General features: G+C 37.9%; 1 long non-coding RNA gene across 5 annotated transcripts in view; it reads left to right on the top strand.

Moving 5' to 3' along the window:
- LOC310910006 overlaps positions 1 to 21,765 on the top strand; it is a 40,804-nt gene extending 19,039 nt beyond the window's left edge. For all 5 annotated transcript variants that reach the window (XR_014590225.1, XR_014590226.1, XR_014590227.1 and 2 more), the window contains one exon: positions 21,166 to 21,765. This is a non-coding gene — a long non-coding RNA (uncharacterized lncRNA). The remainder of the gene's footprint in view (positions 1 to 21,165) is intronic.
- The last annotated feature ends 212 nt before the right edge of the window (positions 21,766 to 21,977 follow it).

Raw genomic sequence — 21,977 nt, 5'->3', positions numbered from 1 at the left:
ATTTGATGTAGTGCTCAGTCTTCTGATCTAAGCAATGCAACCTAAGGGCTTGTGGGAAAGTGTGGAGCCAGCTTTGAGGTCTGCCTTTACACAATAGAGTGTTATATCCCTCCAAAATCATCCTGCAGAGCTCAGTCGCACTGCCTGTGACATTGAACTTGTGCAGATCAACCAATAAAAACACATATGCAGAGTCATCACTGTGCCCAGTGCCAGACACAGTAATTAACAGGGGCAAGTTCTTTTTAAAATTGGAAAGGGAGCTGGCCCCATGGACTCATCCCTCCAGACAGCACTGCTGCATTCATTCAGAAGTCCTTTAAAGTGCTTTTAAGTAAATGTATTTTTCCGTCCACTGCTTGCCAGTCCTATATGTGGTGAACATCTTTCCACTTGTGGAAGAAAGTGCTGTGCAAGTTTTTTTTCTTCCAGAGGTCATTTATGGGACAAAAAAATCAGTCTTCTAGATGACTAGCTTAGGATTTTAAAAACATGGCTTGTGCTATACTTATTTTAAATATTGATGGCAAGATTTAGTCAAGGTTGTCTGAGGATAACAGTGGCTTATGCAACTAGTCAGCACACAGCTATGTGCTGATAGATTTCTCTATTTCACAGAGATTTTTTTTTTTTTTTTTTTTTTTTTTTTTTTTTTTTTTTTTTTTTTTGGTAGCTGGTCCAAAGGACAGCCCATTCTTTCCCCATTTATTTGTAATTTAACCTGGGTATTTAATGAATTATAAAAATGAACAGAAATTAGCTCATCATTCCGTAAAGGAAATACATTTCTAATTAAAACTATGTATATGGGTCACACTTTGCAAAAGGAAGCATAAGTCAAGCATCATTCTTCTTGATTTGTTCCAGGTCACTGTTTTTCTCTGCCTGGCTGCAAAACACTAATGGATTGTCATGATAAAAATTCACTTTTGTACCCATCTGTTACATTGCACTTTTAATGTCTATTTTACTTAATGTATCTTATTCTACTCCACTTGCAGCTGCAAACACACCACACTTTATTAGAATAAAGTTTTTATCCTTTTTGTTGCTGTAAATGAGAGAGGATGCAGAGAGTTTTCTTTGCAGCACTGGCAGTTTTAGCATATGTTAGAATAATAAATTCATTCAAGATATTTTTCGAGTGCACATTCCTCTCAGAGGAGGAGTCAGTTTTGTAGACACTACAGTTGGTCCCGCAACCCTAAGTTGTTTTTATTGACATTAACAGAAAGCTTATATAGCAGAAATGTTCTAAAAAGACAAAGCCAGTAGGGAAAATTTTTTGTACTTCAAGGAATATTGAAGATGGGTACATGAAATGGGAGTGGGGAATGGGACCTAAGTAGATGTCTTCTAATATAAGCATTGTTTGATAACCAATGAAAGACAAGAGATTTTGGACTACTCTGGCATTCTGTTGCAAAAACAAAAATATTGAAGAGGAAAGAAAGATGTGATAATGAATGTTGAAAAAAAAAATGTTGATAGAATACATCTCCAGAAGATGATCTAATGCTGTAACTATCAACCTTTTTTTCTGTTTCTGACTCACTTGTAGACCAGATGTTTTCAAGCAGCTCCAAATACAAGTATTGATAGTAGATGAACAACCCTGTAGGGATTATGATCCATAGTTTGAAAACAATTGTTCTGATGGGATCAGTGCTGGGGAAGCACCTTAGGGGCTGAGGTGGATCATTGTGTTATCTGAAATAAGGAGAAAAATGTTGGCTTGAAGAGCTTCCATATCAGATATTAGGTGGCTGTAGCAGACGTAGAGGTAACAGCAAGACAATCCTGACAAATATAAAGTATGACAGTTACACTACTGGCCAGCCATCTATTGCCAAATCCTTCATAAATTCTGTGTGATTAATATATTGAATGTCATTCTGTGTTGTTGTCTCTTCATAGCAAGTTCCATGATCTTCAAAATCTGTGTGTTCTCTGGATGTTTCACCTATTATGGTGCCCAGTACCTCTGTAGGTAACAGCAGCACACCCAAGGTGCTGTTTGAGGAGCCTTGGGGCAGAGCAGGGTGGCACAGAAACTCCACAAACTGCTCACAGTAACTGAGTTTGTGGCAGGCCTGTTCATGTGATCCCTGTGAGTCACAGAACTCCTCTTTCTTCACCTCGACTTGAGTTGGACTTGAGTTGCCACTGTATGCTACAAGCTCATACAGAGCCCCTACACCTGCCAGTTGTGTCATGCCTTGTGGCACATCTCTTCTTCACATAATGTTCTGGAGGCTTAATCATAAACATTTCATCAAGGGCCCATCCTCTGGAACTCCTATCAACTGTCAACTCTATTTTATTCCTGGGAATGGTAATGCTCTCTCAATTCAACCCACTCTAGAAATAGTTTCTAATTAGCAAACATAGTGGAATTGAAGCTCCCAAGCCAATGAACTGCTTTTGAAAAATCACTCTGACAAATGGAATTTGCAGGTAAACTCCCTGAACCTCTTTCTGAAGCTTTTTTTAGGATGGAAATAAAAAAGTAACATTAACTTGGTCAGGCATGGAGAGAGAGCAGCTTCTGGGCTAATAGTGAAGGCCTTCACCCAGGATAAAGAAAATTAGACTGCTACGCTCTACTTCAAAGGACAGTTTCCCTAATTTACATGGCATACATTTGGGAACAGAGATTCATCCCTTTAAGGTGAATGTCCTAGCCAGAAAGCTGTAGACTTGAATATAAGTCTATTATTTTTTTTATTATTATTATCTCTCTTAATGGATATTTAGTTAAACTTGCGCAGTGTGGGACAGTTCAAAGACAAAGGACCAAGAATACTTCCATCCACAGATTTTCCTAAGTTGCCAAGTCTGGGCATTTCCCAGTGGTAGATGGGAGCTGGTGTTTCACTTTCTTTGGGAAGAAGACAGGTTTCCTTCACCATCTGTGAATAATTTAACTGGCTAACTTTTACTGGGTAAAAAGGGAACACTTTTACTGTATTCCAAAGCTTTGGTTGACTCAATGGTAGCTTCTGAATAAAGAAAAGACGTTAGGTACCCAACTGCAGAAGCAGGCTCAGGGCTGAGCAGTGGGAAGCAGCACCACTCAACCCAGGCTAAGGGACCTACATTTAGGGCACATATTTTTCCTCCTGCACAAAGTGACCTTTTGGCAAGCTGACTCTTAACAGATTACCTTTTAGATGCATGCTTAACCAATCCATCATTCTTGGAGCCTTGGGCTGTCGTTTGAGAGCTGTGAATCCCATTAAGCTTCCACACACCTAAAGGTTAAGAATCACGAGGTTGTGATTCATCCCGTTCCTTCTGGAGTTATGTTATTATGGAAAGAAGCAGAGGTTGGAAGGAGGAAAAGCAATGGCTGGGAGTTGCTGTCGGGGTTGCTCCTTCAAACTTTCAGCAAATTGAACCTAAATAGAGGAAAGAGTCATTACCCAGACAGACAGATGCCGGGAAAAGCACTGAGACAGAAGGATCATGATGCAGATTTAACATATTCACCTAGTCTTCTTGGAAGTACTCCCACAGCCAGGGGACAGCTTTAGCCAAATGAAACACAGTGCCAATGGGATCTCTGTCCATCTGTCCTGATGAGGTAGGATCCCCTGGTAACAACAAATGTAAGACAAATAAGATCAGATTAAATATAAATGAGAAGGAACTTGATTATCTCATACCTCTGATGAAGGTACTGCGCTGGAAAGATGAGAAACAATCTTGGGAACTAGACACTGTTCATAAATTTCATTTTAAAAAGCCATTAGAGAAAACACATAAATAGATTTGGGTACAGATTTGAATTCACAGACTTTCTCTCAATCCATGGCAACGAATATTTAACAACTTTTGGAGTGGGAAGGAGCACTTTCAATTTCACGTGCAAGAGGGTGCAAGTGAGGTGCACATTTTCTTCTGCCAATTTTATATCCTTTTGAACTTCCCTTGAATAAAAACATTCCTGGTGTGATATAGAGCACTCATTCAGCCCTGTTAGAGTAGGTGCTATGCATTACTTGCTCTGAAAGCCAGCAGTTGTGTTACTTCAAAACCAATAAAACAATTGACATGTTTTATTTTAAAAATAGCTTTCCCAAAGTGCTAGATTTTATTCTCAAGAGCATAATGGATAGATTACAATACAGCTTGAAAATCTGACCACCCTGATTCAATACAAAGACATAGTTATTGGGGCTTTCAGGTCATGGAACTGCTTGCATATACTGCGTATCTGAGAACTGAAGTTGGCCTTGAACTGGAAGAAGATTAAATAAGTCAGTCTCATTTCTTGGTAAAACCCCAGGCTCCCAGCGTGACACTACTAGATTGTCTGAGTCATACCTACATATTTATAAACCATAGTTAGTGTTTTCACACATTTCAGGATAAAATTAAATGTATTGTAAGACATTTGTTCAAGGAAATTTGCCATCTTCAAAGCATATATTTTTTGCAGTTCTGGTTATCAGTTGAAATGAAAGGCTGCAACAAGACACTGACAAGGTTTCTGGTTGTTCTAAGTTGTGTGTTTTGGTTTGGAGTGGGTTTTAGCATAGGGTTTATTGCATAAAGTTCCAAAAAGTTTTGGAATTGAAGTTTTTCCATGTCTGTTAAAAAATATGCTAAGAAAGATACATTTTCAGCTGAGAAAGATACATTTTCAACATTTAAAGGAATTAAATGTAAAAACTATTTTTCAAAGACATTCCAGTCTTATGTAAAAATAAAAAATATCTTGTCAGTTTTATGTTGCAAATTTAATTTCATACAGAAAGTACAATAATGTAAAATTGTGATTCAGAAATGCTGCATTTCTTTTAAACAAATGGCTGTAAGAGCAATTTGTATAAATTCTGAAATATACTGAGAAAAAAGCTATGGCTTGTGAGTATGAAGGTGTGACTCAGCCAGCCTATTAGTATCACAAGGAGCCTATGGTTTTATGAAGAGACTGAAATAATACTTGTCCAGCACTTTGATAATGTAAAGAGCACTGTAAGTGATTTCTGATTGTTGACTTTATTATTAAAAATTGGAATGAATGCCTGTGCAAAATTATTATATTTTGGAGTAATTTATGGGAGAGTCCACAGGTAAACTACAAACCTAGTAGAAGCCTCACATTTTGTAATCTGAATGGAGCAATTGGTGGAACTTGAATGTTGCACCATCATCTGCACTTCCTTTGCACAACGCTTACCTGAGTTGCAGGGTTACATCAGGAACTCCTCACTGAGTTCCTTGAACATATGCCTGAACCTGAGGGTTGCGAGAGAGAAAGAATTAAAGACCAAAGCCTTTAATATTTAGGTGCTATCATACTTAATATTTAAGGTCTTGATCCGCACTTCCTTAGAATTCATGAGTACTCTGAGATGCCTCTGGAGGATAGAAATCAGGTGAATATCCACATCCTGCAGAAAAAAATTAAAACTCTTCTTGCTCTTTATATCTCCTAGTGAATCCTGAATTCTCTGTCTTGTGTTCCCATTACAGTAGGATTAGTGGAGCATATCTGCTTCCCAAAAGACTAAAATTTGATGAACTGGGACTGTCTTGAGTCACCAACAAACCCTTGACTCTCCCTGGCCTTCAGTCTCTTAGAGAGGCTGAAAAGAGAGCCTGGATTGGCAACTTTTTGTAAGATAACTGTGACCATTAAGATAGGAGGAAAAAAATAAAAAAAAATACGTCAGTGGTCATATTCAAATAGAAAGAATTATCACATCCTCTAGTCTGATCAGCTTTGTCTACCCTCTTAAGGCCCCTCTAAGGATTTAGGCAAGGGAACTCAGCTAAAGGTTAGATGCAGGAATGAATGACACACCAAAATGTTAATTAACTTGTGGATAAAATCTGTTACTGCAGCAGTTCTAAGTAGTGCATTATTCAAGACGAGATACATTGAAAATGAAAATAATGGGGTTCTGAGAGACTTTTAACACCCCTTGGGTTAAACAGAAGCTTAAACAAAGATTTTCAAAATTACACTTTTCTGTCTAGTTACCTCAATTCTGCCTAAATTCCATATTTGGCATCAACATCTTTCTTGGATTTGGCTCCAGGTACTTCCCTGCATTGGGAGGTTATATATCTAGTCCTTAAAACACAGCAGCTGATGTGTTCGAATTTTACTACCTAAACTTCAATGATTATCTGATCCCACTGTATTGATAGAAAACACATGCTTCAGGCAATACCATAAAATTCACAGCCAGTGAGTTTTACAGACACCAAACAAAACACCCAGATAAATCTCAAGTATTTAGTGCATAGATTAAGTAGCTGACTTCATTTCTCAACTGCCATAGATTTATTCATTATAAAGATATCATTGAAAATAATTTTGATTTATGAAGGTCATATGAATTCAGTGTTATACTGAGAAAAATGGTGTTAATTTATTACAGAGAGTAGATGTGACCCAAACTCTTGCTTCAGAATTACTTCCTTTTTTCTGAAATACAAAAACCACATCAGTGAATTAGACCTCTGCAGTTTCAGCTATTCCGTAGAGAATGACTACCAAAATCTGAACCCACTTTTCCTTAACTGACCACCTGAGAAATCTCTACTGCTGTAGCTGTGCTTTTTTGGGGTTGGATGAGTGGTCGCCATGCCAGCATCTTTGTGCAAAGCCCTAAAGATGGCTCCTAAGCCATCAAAAATTTTCTGTGGCAGGTTAATACATGCAAACCTTTCTTAAGCAGCCAATACTTAAAAAAAAAAAAAAAAAAAGCCCAGCCAAGCATATACACTGATATCTCCAGCAGTGTTTGTTCCATGAATGTTTTCTGGGGAAAATCAATTCAGCCAGGAGGCTGAACAGAAGAGGTTTATCTGACTGCTTACTCTCACTATCTCAAGGGCCAAGTTCAAAACAGCACTTTGAGTGATGTGCTTAGGTTGAAATCTGCTTCCAGCTTTTGAGAACCCTACTCATCTCCTATCTGCATCTTAACAAATTTGAAAGTGGCTCCTGTGTGAGTACAGGTAAATCTGTCTGTGCTCACATATTTTCTGCTTCAGGGACTAAGGCTATTAACCAAAGTGCCAGGAACAGCGGGATTTACTTTCTGAACTGATCATGCATAAGAACAAGGACTTGCTCTCCACTGACAGTGTCAAAGTATTGAGAGCCAGATTTTAACACCAGCTCTGAAACTCTTTGAGTAGTTAGGGGCTCCCAGGAGTGGAGGCAAATGCATGTGGGGCACTACCACTTGCTGCTGGGATATTGCTTTTGATTTCTGAGATTGTTAATTGCTTAATTGAGCCAGAGTAAAAAGAGTACCTATGCCAGGATGCTCTGTTTAACATATGCTATGTAACTTTTCTATTTAATTAATTTAAATATAGAGAATTTTTTTGAAAATATCCAACACTAGCATTCTCTTTATATTTTAGAACTATTTTTTAGTTCTAATATTGCTTCTCAAATTAAGGAGCTAATTATCTTCCCTTCATATCCATTAGAGAATCTCTTCAGCTTGCCATGAACCATGTTTTTTGTAAACTAAACTAAATTAGCTGCTGGAATTCTTTGCTCTCAGATTCTTAAATCCCTGTCACAGATCTCAGGGGCCCTTCTAACTTCTCAGTGCTTCTGTCAAACTAACTGAGAATCCCAGTGGACACCCAGTGGCGTGGTGTCCTCACCTAACCAAGTCTCTTCCACATTCCTGCTTTTTCTAAAAAGCACACTGGGCTTTATTGGACAAACAATTGGCAATATTCGTTCACATCAGTCTCCAAAAAAGACTCTCACTCAATCCTGTTTCCATTCAGTGGTTATTGGTTTAGAGTCCCACGCACTGTCTGGGAGTTTATGACTCTCATTCCTAGAACAAAGTTAAAAGAACTCTGGATCACTCACTTACAGAAAGTTGCTCATAACTTATCCAAGCCACACAAACACAAAACATGTTTTATTTTGCTTTTACTTGCAGAAAAGATGAATGATGTTCGTGCTTTAATATTTTTTTGCACTCCAATATCAACAATAACTAATTTGCCGGAAATATTGTCTTACATTATTATCCTTCTAACATAGAGTTTAATGATTTTTTCAAAAGCCAGACAAATCATATGAAATAATACTATATAGCTAACTGTTCTTCTGCCATTTTCTTTAAGAAAAAGGTGTCTTATGTTGCCCAATAATGCTACTTATACTATTGCAAAACATACAATTCTGAAGATAAAGCTGAGCAGATATGTGCACACTACTTTCCCCCTCTTTTATCAGGTCTCAATGAACTGGTCACCCTTACAAATTACAATTGAGAAAACTGAAACTGCCACTAGAGAAATCAACACTTATTTGTTAATCGACTTTGTAACATTAAAATTCATCTAAACAGAGCAACTTAGAAAAAAATTGCTGTACCCATGCACAGAATACATCACTATTTCAGTTATACCTCCCTCCAGTCTATCATAAACACTGTTTGAACATATTGGTAGTTTGTTCTAAATCATGAAAACTTTAAGGCTTGAGATATAGCAATGGTAGGCTGTTCCTGGTGACCATTTCACCCCAAATAAAGAGCAGAAGTGGCTTGGCCACATTCTTAGCCAGAATGTCCTTAGTCACAACCCCAAAACAGTCTCTCCTTGCCTATATCTTAACTGTACATGAACCATCATCTACAGATTAGTTAGAGCTGACTTCTCTGTGCATGCCAAGGTATCTCTTCCAGCAGAGTCTCACTAACTTGTGCAATGTCACCTTATTTTTATTTGCTGTATTGCTTGACTTATCATCAGTTTCCACTGCCCCAAGAGCAGAGCCAAAGAGCATCCTTCAAAACTGGTAAGGTCAGCACCATTTATTCTGGGAAAGAAAGGACAGTAGTTTATATTTAATCATGGTTTATTATCTGTCTACTCAAGGGTCTGTATTGCTCCTGCTATTGCAGCATCTGAGTGTTTTACACATAAAAAGGTTTGGCAACGGTTTAATTCCCAGGAGACCACAGAGAGCCTCTGGCTCTGCTCCTTGCTATTACATTCAATAGCTAGGATTTCCAAGGGACCTGTGGGTTTAGGTGCTTTACTCTCACAGAAATCGAATGTAAATTTTGCACTTCAGTCCTTTAGGCTGTTTTGAAAGACCCTTCCCGTACTTTTTCTAGGAAAGAAGGAAACTGAAAAGCAGCCAGTATGCAGCACAGGAAATATTAGTGAGCTGAAGATTTTCCTATGTGCTTCCATCAGCTTTTGTCCTTAGTTTTGATTTGCCCCTGTGGTTCTTTTTGAAAACTGTGGACAGCATATGATGTGAGAAATGGAATTTGTTCCTTCTTCCCAAATGGCTCAAGGAAGGCTCTGCTTATACTGGGAGAGGAGGCCAGTGCTCTCCACACCCATCCTTTGAATGGCTCCGGCCCCACTCCAGACTGAAGAGTCAGAAAGAAAATGTACAAAGAGTGCCAAATAAGCAAATTCAGGCTACATGTTGCCAGTAGAAACTTTTGGGCACACTTAAGCAAACCATTTAGTAGTGCAAATCAACATTGCACAACACATCAGGAGAGGGACAAACCATATTCCACTGAAGCTGCAAGAGGATATGTAGATAATACTAATGTAGTTACCAGAGTAGTAATTTAGTCGGGATGTTAACACTCCTAATCTCAAAACTAAAACCCCAAACTAAACACCTGCCTCACCTCCAAGAAAAAAGAAAACAACCTCATATCTTCAACAGATATTAATGAAAAACTTGAGGTTAGAACCTCAAGTTCTATGTCTCATTTTAAGGATCCACACAGTTGTTCTGGCCTAAACAGTGTAAAACTTTCCATAAAATTAAATGACAAACAAATCATTATTTGATTTTATATCCACTAGGAGCAATAAACAATGAGGTCTCACAGCTTCTGCAGTGTCTTGAGTAATTCTAAAAATTTCAGGACTGCAGCATGTAAGTGGCAAAACATCTGTTCGATGTGGAGGGTTGTATATATTCTTTGTAGTTGTTTTTGTCATCTCTTGCTGATAAATAGTTTTGGGGTTCCCTCTGTATAAAAATGGCTAAATGGAGAGTTTACTTTTCCAATACCTTGTTTGACTCTTAAAAGTGGAACTCTCATGTCCTCAGGCTCTTTTCCACTCCTCGATCTCAATATTTTTAAATTGTTTGAAAAGCTTTTCACATTAAAATATTATGGTCAGTTATATGGATGATAGATACTACATGCCATGACTTGACCTTACTTTAAGTCTTTTGGTATGATGTTTTTAAAGAGCTAATATTATTAGCTACATAGGCAGACCCTGAAATTGTATACAAGTTTAAAAAGCCTCTGGTCGTTCTAGAGCTGGAGAACAGGTTCAGGTTCTTGGTTGATCATACTACATAAATACTGACATAAGTTTTTAAAAAATAGTTTTGGAACTGGGAAGGTTAGCACAGATGCCCAAGGTCTTCCTACCTGCCTGGTTTAAAATTTCTCTGTAAAGAGGTGGGTTAGGTTGGCCATTGGTTTCATAGCAGGCTAGAGTTTCTGCTTTGCTGGCTACAGAACCTGAGTTTGTGTGACATTTGTTCATGGTAGAAATGCAATTGGTGAGTGTCACCCATTGAGTTTAATGAAAAATGTGTCCACTAGACAAATATAATCTCACTTCTAATCCAGCTTTTGTGTTTTTTTCATTCGAACAATTACATTGTCAAATACCAAACTATTATTATCAAACTATTATCCAGACTACTAAAGTGGTAGAATTTAGATTAAAAATTGCTTCATTTTTCAGAAAGTAGACTCACCAATTTAGTGAATAAACAACTTCAGTTTTCTCATCCAAGTCTCATTTTACATTTACAGCAGTTTAAAAAAAAGGTGAAGAAAACTTTGCCTTTTAGCCTCAAAAGGAATTTTTCACCTAAAAAAATGTACAGTAACCCACTCTCTTCCAGGAATTCGAAGTTCCATACTAAGCCCCCTTAGAAAAAAAAAGGCAAAATTTTACACCCTGCAGAAGGGATGCAGAAAGGCTTGCCATAGTTGCCACTTATATTCCTCTTTCAAAATGCTGTAGTACTAACAACATTGTTTGCATGGCTGTAAAGTATAATTCTCCACAATGTAGCAGACTTTCTTACTTCTGCAGCAGGCACTAGTGGCATATGTTATGTCACTTGAGACAGATGAATTAAACTCATGTTGCTATTTGGAAGTTGTTCACATCTATCTGAATTGTTTACAGAGGGAAAAAACACAACTTCTTGCAATAAATTCGTAGAGCAATATATTGCTACATAGGAGAGAGGGGATCTGTCTTAGTTTCCTCTAGAAACTGGAAATACATTGTGTAGCTCCATACAGAATTCAGGCTCTGTTTTTTCAGGACACACATTGTCTTTCACATATTGCTGTTTGTTATTTATTAATTGCAGTTTCTCACCAAGGACATTACTTAGTGTGGGAGCATGTTTTCAATATGAGATTGACCTGTGACTTACCAGGGTGAAAAGCTAATGAAGTCAGCAGGAGAGAGTAACCAGAATGAGGGGAGACTTCTAAAACTCTCATGCTTTTAAAATCCTCTCAGAGTAAAATTAATTCGCCATCTCTTTTCACCTCTGCAAGCCACATGGATGGCAAAAAAAACGGTGGGTAAGAAAAGCAACATATTTCCTGACGTTCTAAATTGGTTTTTATACAGGTCATGCAAGTTTATGTAATCTGGGTATGCTGCAAGCATCATATTTCAGGAGGAAATCTGAAGCATCAGAGGTTGTTCTTGATACTGTAGCACTCAATTTTTTTTCTGATTTTTTCATGGAGAAAAAGTATGTTGAATTCCCAAAGAAGGAAGTCTAGCATGTGAGGTGATAAGTGGATTTTTTAGATTGCTTTTAGCGAGAAAGGATTTTAGGATGGGAATATTGTGAAGTAATTTCATTATCTTTTGGGAGCCTGCTATCAGTAATATTCAGGTTATAGTCAGATCTCATGCTACGGAAGTTTCAGTTGAGCAAGAGAAACAGCTCTAATGACTCTGGGACAAGAGAAGAACTAACTGGTCGAGACTGAATGAGAGCACCACCAGTGGGACGAGCCTTCTGTAACCTGAATATATATCCATCATGCAACTCTCTCCTAAAGAGATCTCTATACAGCTGCCAGTAAAATATCAAGTATTTTTTTTTTTCCTGGATACTAATTTCTCATCTTAGTCTCCTCCTCCAGCACCTTCTTAAAACTATTTCAAAATATCTCTATTCAGATAGTTACAGTGCAGATAGAAGCCTTCTGAGTGACTGGAACCAAAGAAGTCAGGGACTTCAAGTAACCAGTCTGCTTATTTTTGAGATTTGCAGAGGTGCAGTGTAGGATACCAAGAAAGAAAATAATAGAATACCCAGCAACAAAACACGATGACAGTCAGTTATCTTTTAGAAGGTAGTTAAAAGTATTAATCCTATTTTCAGCACTTTGTGTAATCACTATGAACTAAATGGCCATTAGAGCACCTTTCTAACAGAAACTAATATGGGAAAGAGCCATGGAAACCCACTTCTTCCCAACCACTGTGAATACTGAAAAGTAAGAAGAAAAAATTGCTCAAATCCTATTAGGACAATGATCCCTATACATTCCAATCCAAGATTAATTCTTTCCCACAAGGGCACATAGTACGTGACTTTAACCACCCTTTTCAAAAGAAAAAAGAAAGATATTTTGGAGAAAAAGTAGATAAATCCTGATTCCTTAAAGCCATGAAACATAGGTTTAGCTTTAAATACGTGCGTAATATTCAGCAAAGCAGAAGCATATAGATTTGGTTTTTAGTCATTTGTTGGTTAAGCTGAATGCTGTATGCAGACATGTGAAGAAGAAAACCAAGTTGAAGGGTTGGTTGTTTAAAAGGCCAAGTTAAACAAGATGTAATTATAGCTTCACTTAATCTTTTCATTCTACTTCAAAGCTTCCATGTGTGGGAAGGGGTTTGACAGGCTAGAATCAGCTTTGCTGTCTCATTTAGCTTGACTTGTTTCAATGACCAACACTTTTCTGATATGCCTATTTCCTTGAAACACCACAGGACAAATTCAAGATACCACCTCCAGAGAAACCACACTGATACCAGTTAGCCCAATCTCTTTATAAGGCTGAGCCATTATTTTCTTAATTTGGATTTTATTACTGGCATAAAATCTTTAAAATTACAGACAGAAACAAGCTGTAAGGCATTGTGAGAAAAGATAAAGGGCCAGAACCATATACTCTGAATCCTTTATCTTAATATCTAATAATATACCCACAGGTAATAACATGGCCTGTGAGACCTTCTAGCTAGGTGTTTAATTAAAAAGCAAGAAAGATCAAAGGTCATTGCTTCATTTAGAATACGAATCTCTGCCTTTGATACTATAAGGGAAGGGGCAGTGTGCAACAGCCTGAAATAGAAAGCTTTGGTTTATGGGTCCCATGCCAACCCAAGGTCACTGAGGCTGGAATGCACCAGGCACATCCACCCCTCCCTGAGCCTTCTCGAGGACCGTGTCCTGCCTGAGCCTGGTCTCACCAGCCTCACACTGATACTGGCTGCAGGCAGGGCTGCAAGGTCCTGCAAGGTCCTGCAAGGTCCTGCAAGGGCGAGTGTGATCAGCAGATCAGCATCAGCACGAGTGTAACCCCAGCACGGGAAGTGTGGGGGTAGGCAAGGGTGTTTCACAACAAAAGTTTTCTGCACAGCTTACAATACTCTGTTCCTTAGCCTTTTCCTAATGTAACACAGAAAAAGAAAGCAGGTCATAAGAATATCAAAAAATTTTACTTTAATGACAGATGTAGCGTAGGCAACATTTTAAGTTCAGAGATGGGCAGGATTTCATTAGGCACAAGTGAAAAGTAATACTAGGCTGGTTGTGATACTAAAGAACAAATCTCTATGTAGCCTTAAATCTGTTCCTCATGTGACTTGGAGTTGTAAGTGAGAACACCCTAAACCTATTTGAAAACTTGAATTTAGTAGAAGTTAGTACTCTCATTTAACTCAGCCAGACTATAATTTAACATCAATTCACAACTCTAATATATAAAAAATAAATTAATAAAGAAGCCACCCATCTTTTTTTTTTTTTTTTTTTTTTTTTTTGTCTGTGAGGTCTCTCCTGAAACTTCTACTTCAACAGCAACTGCTTTTTGATGTTGCTCTCCCAGTGAAAAATAAGACAAGTCAAGACACAAAGATTAGTGATTGAAAGTCTTTATAAAATCCTAAAATAAGTTGATCAGTTATAGCATTAATTACCTCTGCCACAATGTACAACAAAATTTAAATAAGTGCAGACTAATTTTGTCATTGTGCAGAATCCTGATAGTATGGACCTGTTGTTATGGAAATAGATTTTGATCCCTGGGATTAATTTCCTATTATTGTTGACAGAACTCACACTGAAAATTGAGTACCCTCAAAGCAAGTTGCTTTCAGAGATTCTAGAAGAATAAGCCTTTGGTTTGGGCTGAGGCTCACCCCATTCCTCCATGTGGCACTTAGGGACACAGTTAGTGGTGGGCTTGGCAGTGCTGATTAACAGTTGGACTCAGTGGTCTTGGAGAGTTTTCCAATCTAAATGATTCTATGATTCATTGTGAAATAACACCTCTTTCTGCCACATTAAAATCTGAGGGAAAACTGTCAAGGTGTATAATTTTACCCTGTTTTGCAGTTCTTCTTCCCTCACCTAATGGGATTAACATCCAGCTCTCATTGCAGTAACAGCCCAGGCCTAAGGGCTTATGAAAGTCTGACACAAAACCTCTACTAATTTGTTTAATTTCTAAATACAATGAATGAAATCTTCTCTCCTTCCTAACATAGACGTCATTTAATTGTCAAATTTTCGAAAGTATCATTTTGTATTCACTGACAAACCATGCCATTCTCTTGGTCTTAATATGTAGAATATGTCTTCTAATACACTCTAAAGATAGTTGGTCACTGTCAAATTTAGAAGCAGCTATCTTAGTGCTCTTCTCCATTTTTTATATTTTTTGGCAAATAATTTCATTTTATGTTTGTCTTGATCCACTCTCCCATCATTAAAATGAATATATAGTGGTTCATGTTCTATGGTATCAAATAAGTCATCTGAATAGTTAACTGATGATGCTTTTATTTGCCTTCAACACCACTTTCTGTGGTTTGCACAATTCTGGGCATGGATGTTTTATTTTAAATAATAATTGAATTCACTGAGTAAAATTTGTGATTAATGTAGCTGTGAATTATTCCAGGAGCACTAGACACTGGTGAATAATGGAAAAATATATTTTCTGAATAATTTATTTGAAAGATAAGAATTGTACAATAAATTATTCAACCAATATGATTCAACTAGTTTTTAGTAATTTTTAAGGTAGCATGCACTCCCTCTACTGGATGACTTGGTGCTTCCAAAGGAATCTAAAAATCTGTGGAGTCATGATTTCAGAATTATTTTTCCAAATATCTAAAAATTCTTATCTACAGGACAGGGGATCTTTCAATATTTGTACATAAATTCAGAAGGGCATCTTATTGGGCAGCCATCTTTTTAGAAGACCAAAGATTTAGACAAAATTACTTGGCATTGTAGGCTGATTTATATATATATATTTAATCCTTAAGTATTATGTGACACTCTGTGATGAACCATGGCTTGGCTATGATAGAGTAAGGCATAAGACATCCAAGAAGTTTTATTCAAACCATTGCCCATCATTGACCCTGGGAATCAAAGGATGTGTGCAGCGCCTTGAGCTTTGCAATGTTAATGCTGGTCAGAGTTCTCAACAAATATTTCACTGTGTGAACATAATCTATTTAAGTATTAATGATAGGAAAGCGTGAGTGGATGCTGATGTGATCAGAGAAGGGATGGGCACTGACAGCTCAGTCTGCTCATTAGGTAACCCCTAAACACACGAGAAAGCGTCTTGTCCCCACCCTAGTCCAGACTGTGGCAGTGGCTTTGATGTGTGTCATACATTAAGACAAACACGATTCATTTCTTGTTCCAGTTAGACAGGCAATATGAAACATGGGGCTGAATGGCAGGACTATATAGTTTAACCTATATTATCCCTTTTCCAGTTACTTAGCCTCTCATTTCCTGACCTAGTCTCCTCAAAAATAAACAACTCATCCATAGTTATTTTTTCTGCTATTTTTCAGTTCTATTTTTGTTATATCAGTGCACAAATGTGAGGACTTTGTGATAGGTTTCTCAGTCATTTCAACCTTGTATGATATTTCTGATGTGTATTGTTGTCCTTGTAAAGTACCACCCTCAAAAGGCTGCCTACAATCCCCTCCAAATTCCCATGAAGTTCAGCCTGCTGTCATGTAATGTGGTGATGCTTGAATTCAATTCCAGTTGGGTTTTTCACTGCTCCAGTTTGGTTTTATAAGTTGTGTTTTATAATCGTTTTGGAAAATTGTAATTATTACTATTGTTTAAGATGGCCTCTCCTTCTCTCCTTCCCTCAGACTTTCCCGCCAAAACCTTGGTTGTCCTGGTTACCCTATCCCATAATAGTTGTTTACCACTTTTCTGTTATATGTCAATCTTTAAGTTATATAACTTCCCCACCCCCTCATCATGCATTCCTCCTCCCCAAGTTACTTATTACTGGTTCAAAAGTTGTGCATTCCCTCATTATAAGTTGGCAAAAGGTTATGATTGGTCCCACTCAATCCCACCCCTGTAACCCACTCAATAAAGAGCCGTGTCATCCCGAGGTCAGCGTCTCTCTTGGAGCGCTGCCTTGGGGAACACGCACCCCCTTGGTTGCACATCCTGAGAGTCCCGCCTCTCTATTCTGCGCACTATCCGCACTGTGGTCGGGTTTGCTCACTCCTCTGGCAAAGTGGCCCCCGGGTTGTGGTGGCGGCAGGGCTGGCCGGAGCTGCACCCTTGGTAGCCGACCACTGCAATGTAACTCATGCTAACTTTAACCTTTGACAGCCTCTTGTTTTGTTATCTGTCTCCTAAGCCACGTCCAGCAGTTATTATTCATGGTAATAATAATAAAAGGCTATGATCTGGTCATTCTTCCTCAGCATAAGATGCTCATCTTTTCTTGACTTGCCCTTCAGATCTTTTGATTTCTGACTGTGAAAGGTCCCAGGTTTCTCCAATAGAGTTCATCTGAGTCCACCAAAATCTCTCTCAAAGGCTCTCTAGAGACTTCTGAGGAGAAGCATTTTAAAGTTTGTCATGAGCCTGATCCAACACATATTGAAGGACAGTGTTTCAACATTCTTTTTCTCTGATCTTCAGTCATGTCCCCTGAGAGTAATTTATTCTGGCAAAACCAAATTCAATAAAATTCTTAACTCACATTTAAGTCAGTATAACTTCAGTGAAGTGACAGAATACAGCTACAATAAATGAAAGAAAAATCAAACCTGTTTTGTGTGACAGCAAAGAAAAAAGTCTATAATTGCTAACATTAGGACTGGTGTTTCTAAGTGATGGACATCAAACAACTAAATATATTCAAAACCCATTCGCTTTCATGCTATATTCTTAACCCCATATGCCAATAAAATAGCATCATGCTGCCAGTCAATGGTCTTTAGATTGCAGTTTTATGGTGAGAGAATGGATGGCATCCCTTTGGAGAAATAAAGAGAACAGAAAATATATTCATGGCTTCATAAGCACAAATTTAGAGTGAAAATCTTGAATTAATTTACTTAGTTCAGATGTAAGATTGTATAAATGTTTGTCATTATTTCTTGTATAAAAATGAAGAAAGATTCATATAAAGAGAATTTGTCAGAATACTCATCACATTTCCATTATCTAGGAAAAATGTGACTTGGGATCCATAAAATACAAAAGAGTGAACAGCTAACTCACTTTCTGATAGTTATATCAAGATTAGTTAGAGCAATATAGTTGTACAGTACATAGGAAAGTGTTATAGATAGATTTATAATCTCTCTAAAAATGGTGTTGAAGAGGTATTTTTAGCAGAAAGAAAAGAATGCAATATAAGAGTAAGGGGCATAGGTTTTTACTGTTTTCTTTTTGTAACTAATATAAATATTTTCATTGATATTAATATTCTGGAATTCAAGCATCATTAAAATGGACCAATTTTTTTCTTTAATAACCTCATTCTTGTTCTTGCCCTGATAAGTGCATCAGACTCTTTTCAGTGATGCCCAGTGACAGAACAAGGGGAAAGTGGCAAAAATCTGAATATGAGGGAGAACTTCTTTTCTGTGAGGGTGACTGAACACTGAAGCAAGTTGCCCAGAGAGGTGGTGAAGTCTCCTTCTCTGGAGGTATGCAAAACCAACCTGGACAAGAACTTGTGCAACCTCCTCTAGAGGAACCTGGTTTAGCAGGGGGTTGGACCAGATAATCTCTGGAGGCTCCTTCCAACCCCAGCCATTCTCTGATTCTGCAGTTAATGTCACCGAAACTCCTACCCATTATTTCCTTCAGCCTAGTAACTAAGTGCACCTTGAGTGTGCAGGTATTTGTGGATACACAGACAGCCTTATTGCCTCTTCAACTAATTAATCTCTAAGAGCACGAGTACATTTAAAACTGAAAATGATACCTTGATGTTTCTATTTAATTTGATTTCTGTTAGAAGAAAAGAGTACCATACTGGAATCAGGAATTTTGCTGTCTTCAGACCCAGTGTAAAACCAGATCCAGACCCCTCCAAAGAGACTACACATACGGAACTTGTGTTTATCTCCAGTGGGCCTGGGATGTGTCAGAGACAGTGTATGTGCATTTTGCCCTGTGCATGAGAGAGAAATCTGATGCATTTGAGATCTATTGCAGTTGTGGGTCACAAACAGGTCACCACCCAGGCACTGTCCATTGAGCCCATCACATGGTGTGGAACTGGCAGGTTGAGTTACCCCACGAACAGGTGACAGGTGGCAGAGCAAGAGTAAAGCCATGTCAGCTGGTTAGGAACTTGCCAGGTGGTGGGCTGGCAGGCTTTACACTGTGGTAGCCACCTGACAGACAGGAAAATGTACCAGAGACAGAGCAAAGCCACCGCATGAAACATTTTTTAAGCAGGCATGGGAAATGGATTCATGTGCTATACATCCCACTTGAATGCCTTAACTACAAGACCCTTCTTCAGCTCAAAACAAAAGGTCATGTTGGGAAAATATTGCATAGAAAAAGCAAAAATATAAGAATACATGTAAAACTCCTAATATAAATATTTAATTTTGTCCAGGCCAGCAGCGAAATTTTGGAGGAGTTTAGACCCACCTTTTTCTCACCGAAATACCAAATTTCAAGAAGTAAATTTTAAAATATTTAAAGGAATGAGATTTCCAACCTGGTCTAAAACTGAATATTTCTATTAAAAAAAAAAAACCACCATCTTGTTTGAGCTGTTGGAGAGGCAGTATTTTTTTTATTTGTAAGGAACAGAGAAGCATTCAAAACACAAGCCTTTTTTTCAGGACTGAAATAGAATCCTTCACGACCCTTAGGTTATCAGGCATAGCACTTTTTTTAAAGTGCTCTTTGTCTGAAAGCATCAGCTGTTACTATGGTTGCTAAACACTGCAGTAAAATGTTATTGTTTGCATGTGAATTGTCCAATCCTAGTAATACAGATTGAAATGTTGTAAGTCCCATGCCTCAGACTGAAGTTTTGTGGAGCATTCTGTCTCTAACCATTCACAGTATTTCTCTGAATGAGGCTAGATTTTTTCTGTGTTAGAAATGCCGGTGATCTCTTAGGGAAGATATTTGAAATTTGGTAGGAAGGTGAGAAACCGAAGATTCACAGCTGCAGTGGTGGTTAAAAGAAGAAAAATTCCAAAAATTTAAAATACCATACCATGTTACACACTTTAAAAAGCCCACACCAAATAATTCTCTTTTTTGCTTTATTTGCTCCACACCTTTGTTTGACAACTGCAAAATGCAGCTGACAGTACTTATCTTTTACAAGTATTGTCAAAATAAATGAAAGTTCATGAAAAGCTGAAAGTCTTTACTAATAAGCTCCACTAAAAAACCCATGAAAAATTAATGATTCTGTTTGTAGGAGACAGTTTGAAAAATATATGGTAAACAAAGTAGAAGCCACAACAAAGAATAGAGACAAAAAAGTTTTCTATTATTGCTGTCTAGAGGAGCCTCATCTCCTCTGTGTACTGAGGCACAGGTTTGGGCTAGAAGGCACAGTAGATGGAAACACTGGTATGTAATAAAAACATGAATAAGATGTGTCATCGTATTACTTAATATATGAGACAGGCAAACAAAGGCAATACAGCTCTCAGAGACTCTGAGAACAAAATACCTGGTTCCTCTGACAGCAGATGGAGTTCCTAGGCATAAAAATGTCAACTAATATTACACACAGATACTATTTTCTGCTTCTCATCCAGTCTTCACCAGCCTTTAATGTAAGTAGGGGTCATTGTGTGAATATGAACTTTTTTCCTAATCTTTTGTCTTTAATAGATCTGTTCAATTCAGCTCCAGCAACACAAGCATCATTGAGATTTGGAAAAATGTGTATTCTGTTTTAGTCCTGATATGTCAGAGCTCCCAGTCTCTTCAAAAAATGCAATTTTTGAAGCCTACTAGTGAGATAATTAGGCTCCCAATGAATTCTTGAGCAATTCTTCAAGTTTTATTAGCTTTTACAGAAAGACTGTGCAACACTATGAAATATATGCAAACTAAATATAGCAGTGTACCACATTAGCTCAGATGCATATTCTATGTCTGTGTGTGAGTAGTTTGCCACATGGAATAACAATAAGTGTTAAGAACTAGGGCTTTTTTCTGTTCTTGCTTTAGTATCTCAAGTCTGAAGATTTAGGCATCACAGCAGTTTCTCATCAACTGCCTTACAAGGATCATTCTCTAAAGAGCCAGGTTTATTCCAGTAGAACATCCTGATGCCTGGCTTGCTAACCATGTGGGCAGCTGTACCCCCATGACACTGCAGAGCTGCACAATATTTATAGCCAGGAACTCCTCTGTTACCTTATTTCTACATCACTCACTGGGGACTGGGGCCAACACAAACTACTGATAGGGATTTTTTGCAGTGATGGGGTAGCCCTCCCCACCTAGGGATGGGCACTCATGGAGGGCACGGGAAGGTCAGGTTTGGCAGAGCAACAGAGCACTGTGTAATAAGACATTAATTTCTCTTGTAGGCACTCCCTAATGGAGACCTGAGGTTTTCTGGAAATCCTCATGTCTGGCAACAGCAATCAACTGTCAACACCACACAGCAGAATGTGACATGAAGTTCATGGGGACCCATTTGCTCTTGCATGTATCAAGGACCATAACTATTATTTTGGACTCAGACCAGCTGTATGAAGCACAGTCTATGAATGCCATGTTCAACTGAAGAGACACTCATCTCAGGCAAACCTACTCTAGTTTATTTGTATTTTACTGCCCTCTCTTCTGCTATTGTGTCACTCATCAGGACAGGTTATAAGCATCAGGGTGTCCTGTGATTCCTTAGAAACAAATTATCCTTTTCTTTAAAGTTTATCTGGGCAGGCATACTTGACTCTAATAGTGTATGAACCAGGAAAGTCTGTGACAGGAATTTTTATCTGCAATTAGCAGATTTAATTATGCATAAATATAAGAAAAAAGGTGTAATGTTTATATAATAAGAATGATTTCTGGTGAGATCTGGAGTTTTCTCACTGTAACCTTTTTGATGCTCCTTTGACCTTGCACAGTGGGTATTTTATTCATGCCACCACTTACTAAATAAACATCTGAAGTATTTTTTAGATGTAGGATAAACTATTCAATTTCTCTTTCTTCTGCTCTGAGGTTGCTTATATTAAGAGGCCCTGTGACTCAGTTAATCTTTGCAAAGGAACCATTACATAGGTAATAAAACGGGAAATGAGCACATGGCAAACAACTCTTCTATTCAGAGAGTCTAGAGGTGCAAAACAATTTGAGAGAACTGTAGCCATTAGCAAAAAGAGCAGATTAT

This window comes from Zosterops lateralis (assembly GCF_965231275.1).
Source record: "Zosterops lateralis genome assembly, chromosome: 5".
NCBI lineage: Eukaryota > Metazoa > Chordata > Aves > Passeriformes > Zosteropidae > Zosterops > Zosterops lateralis.
The sequence above is the reverse complement of the archived record's forward strand: the minus strand, read 5'-3'. Positions and strand labels throughout refer to the sequence as shown.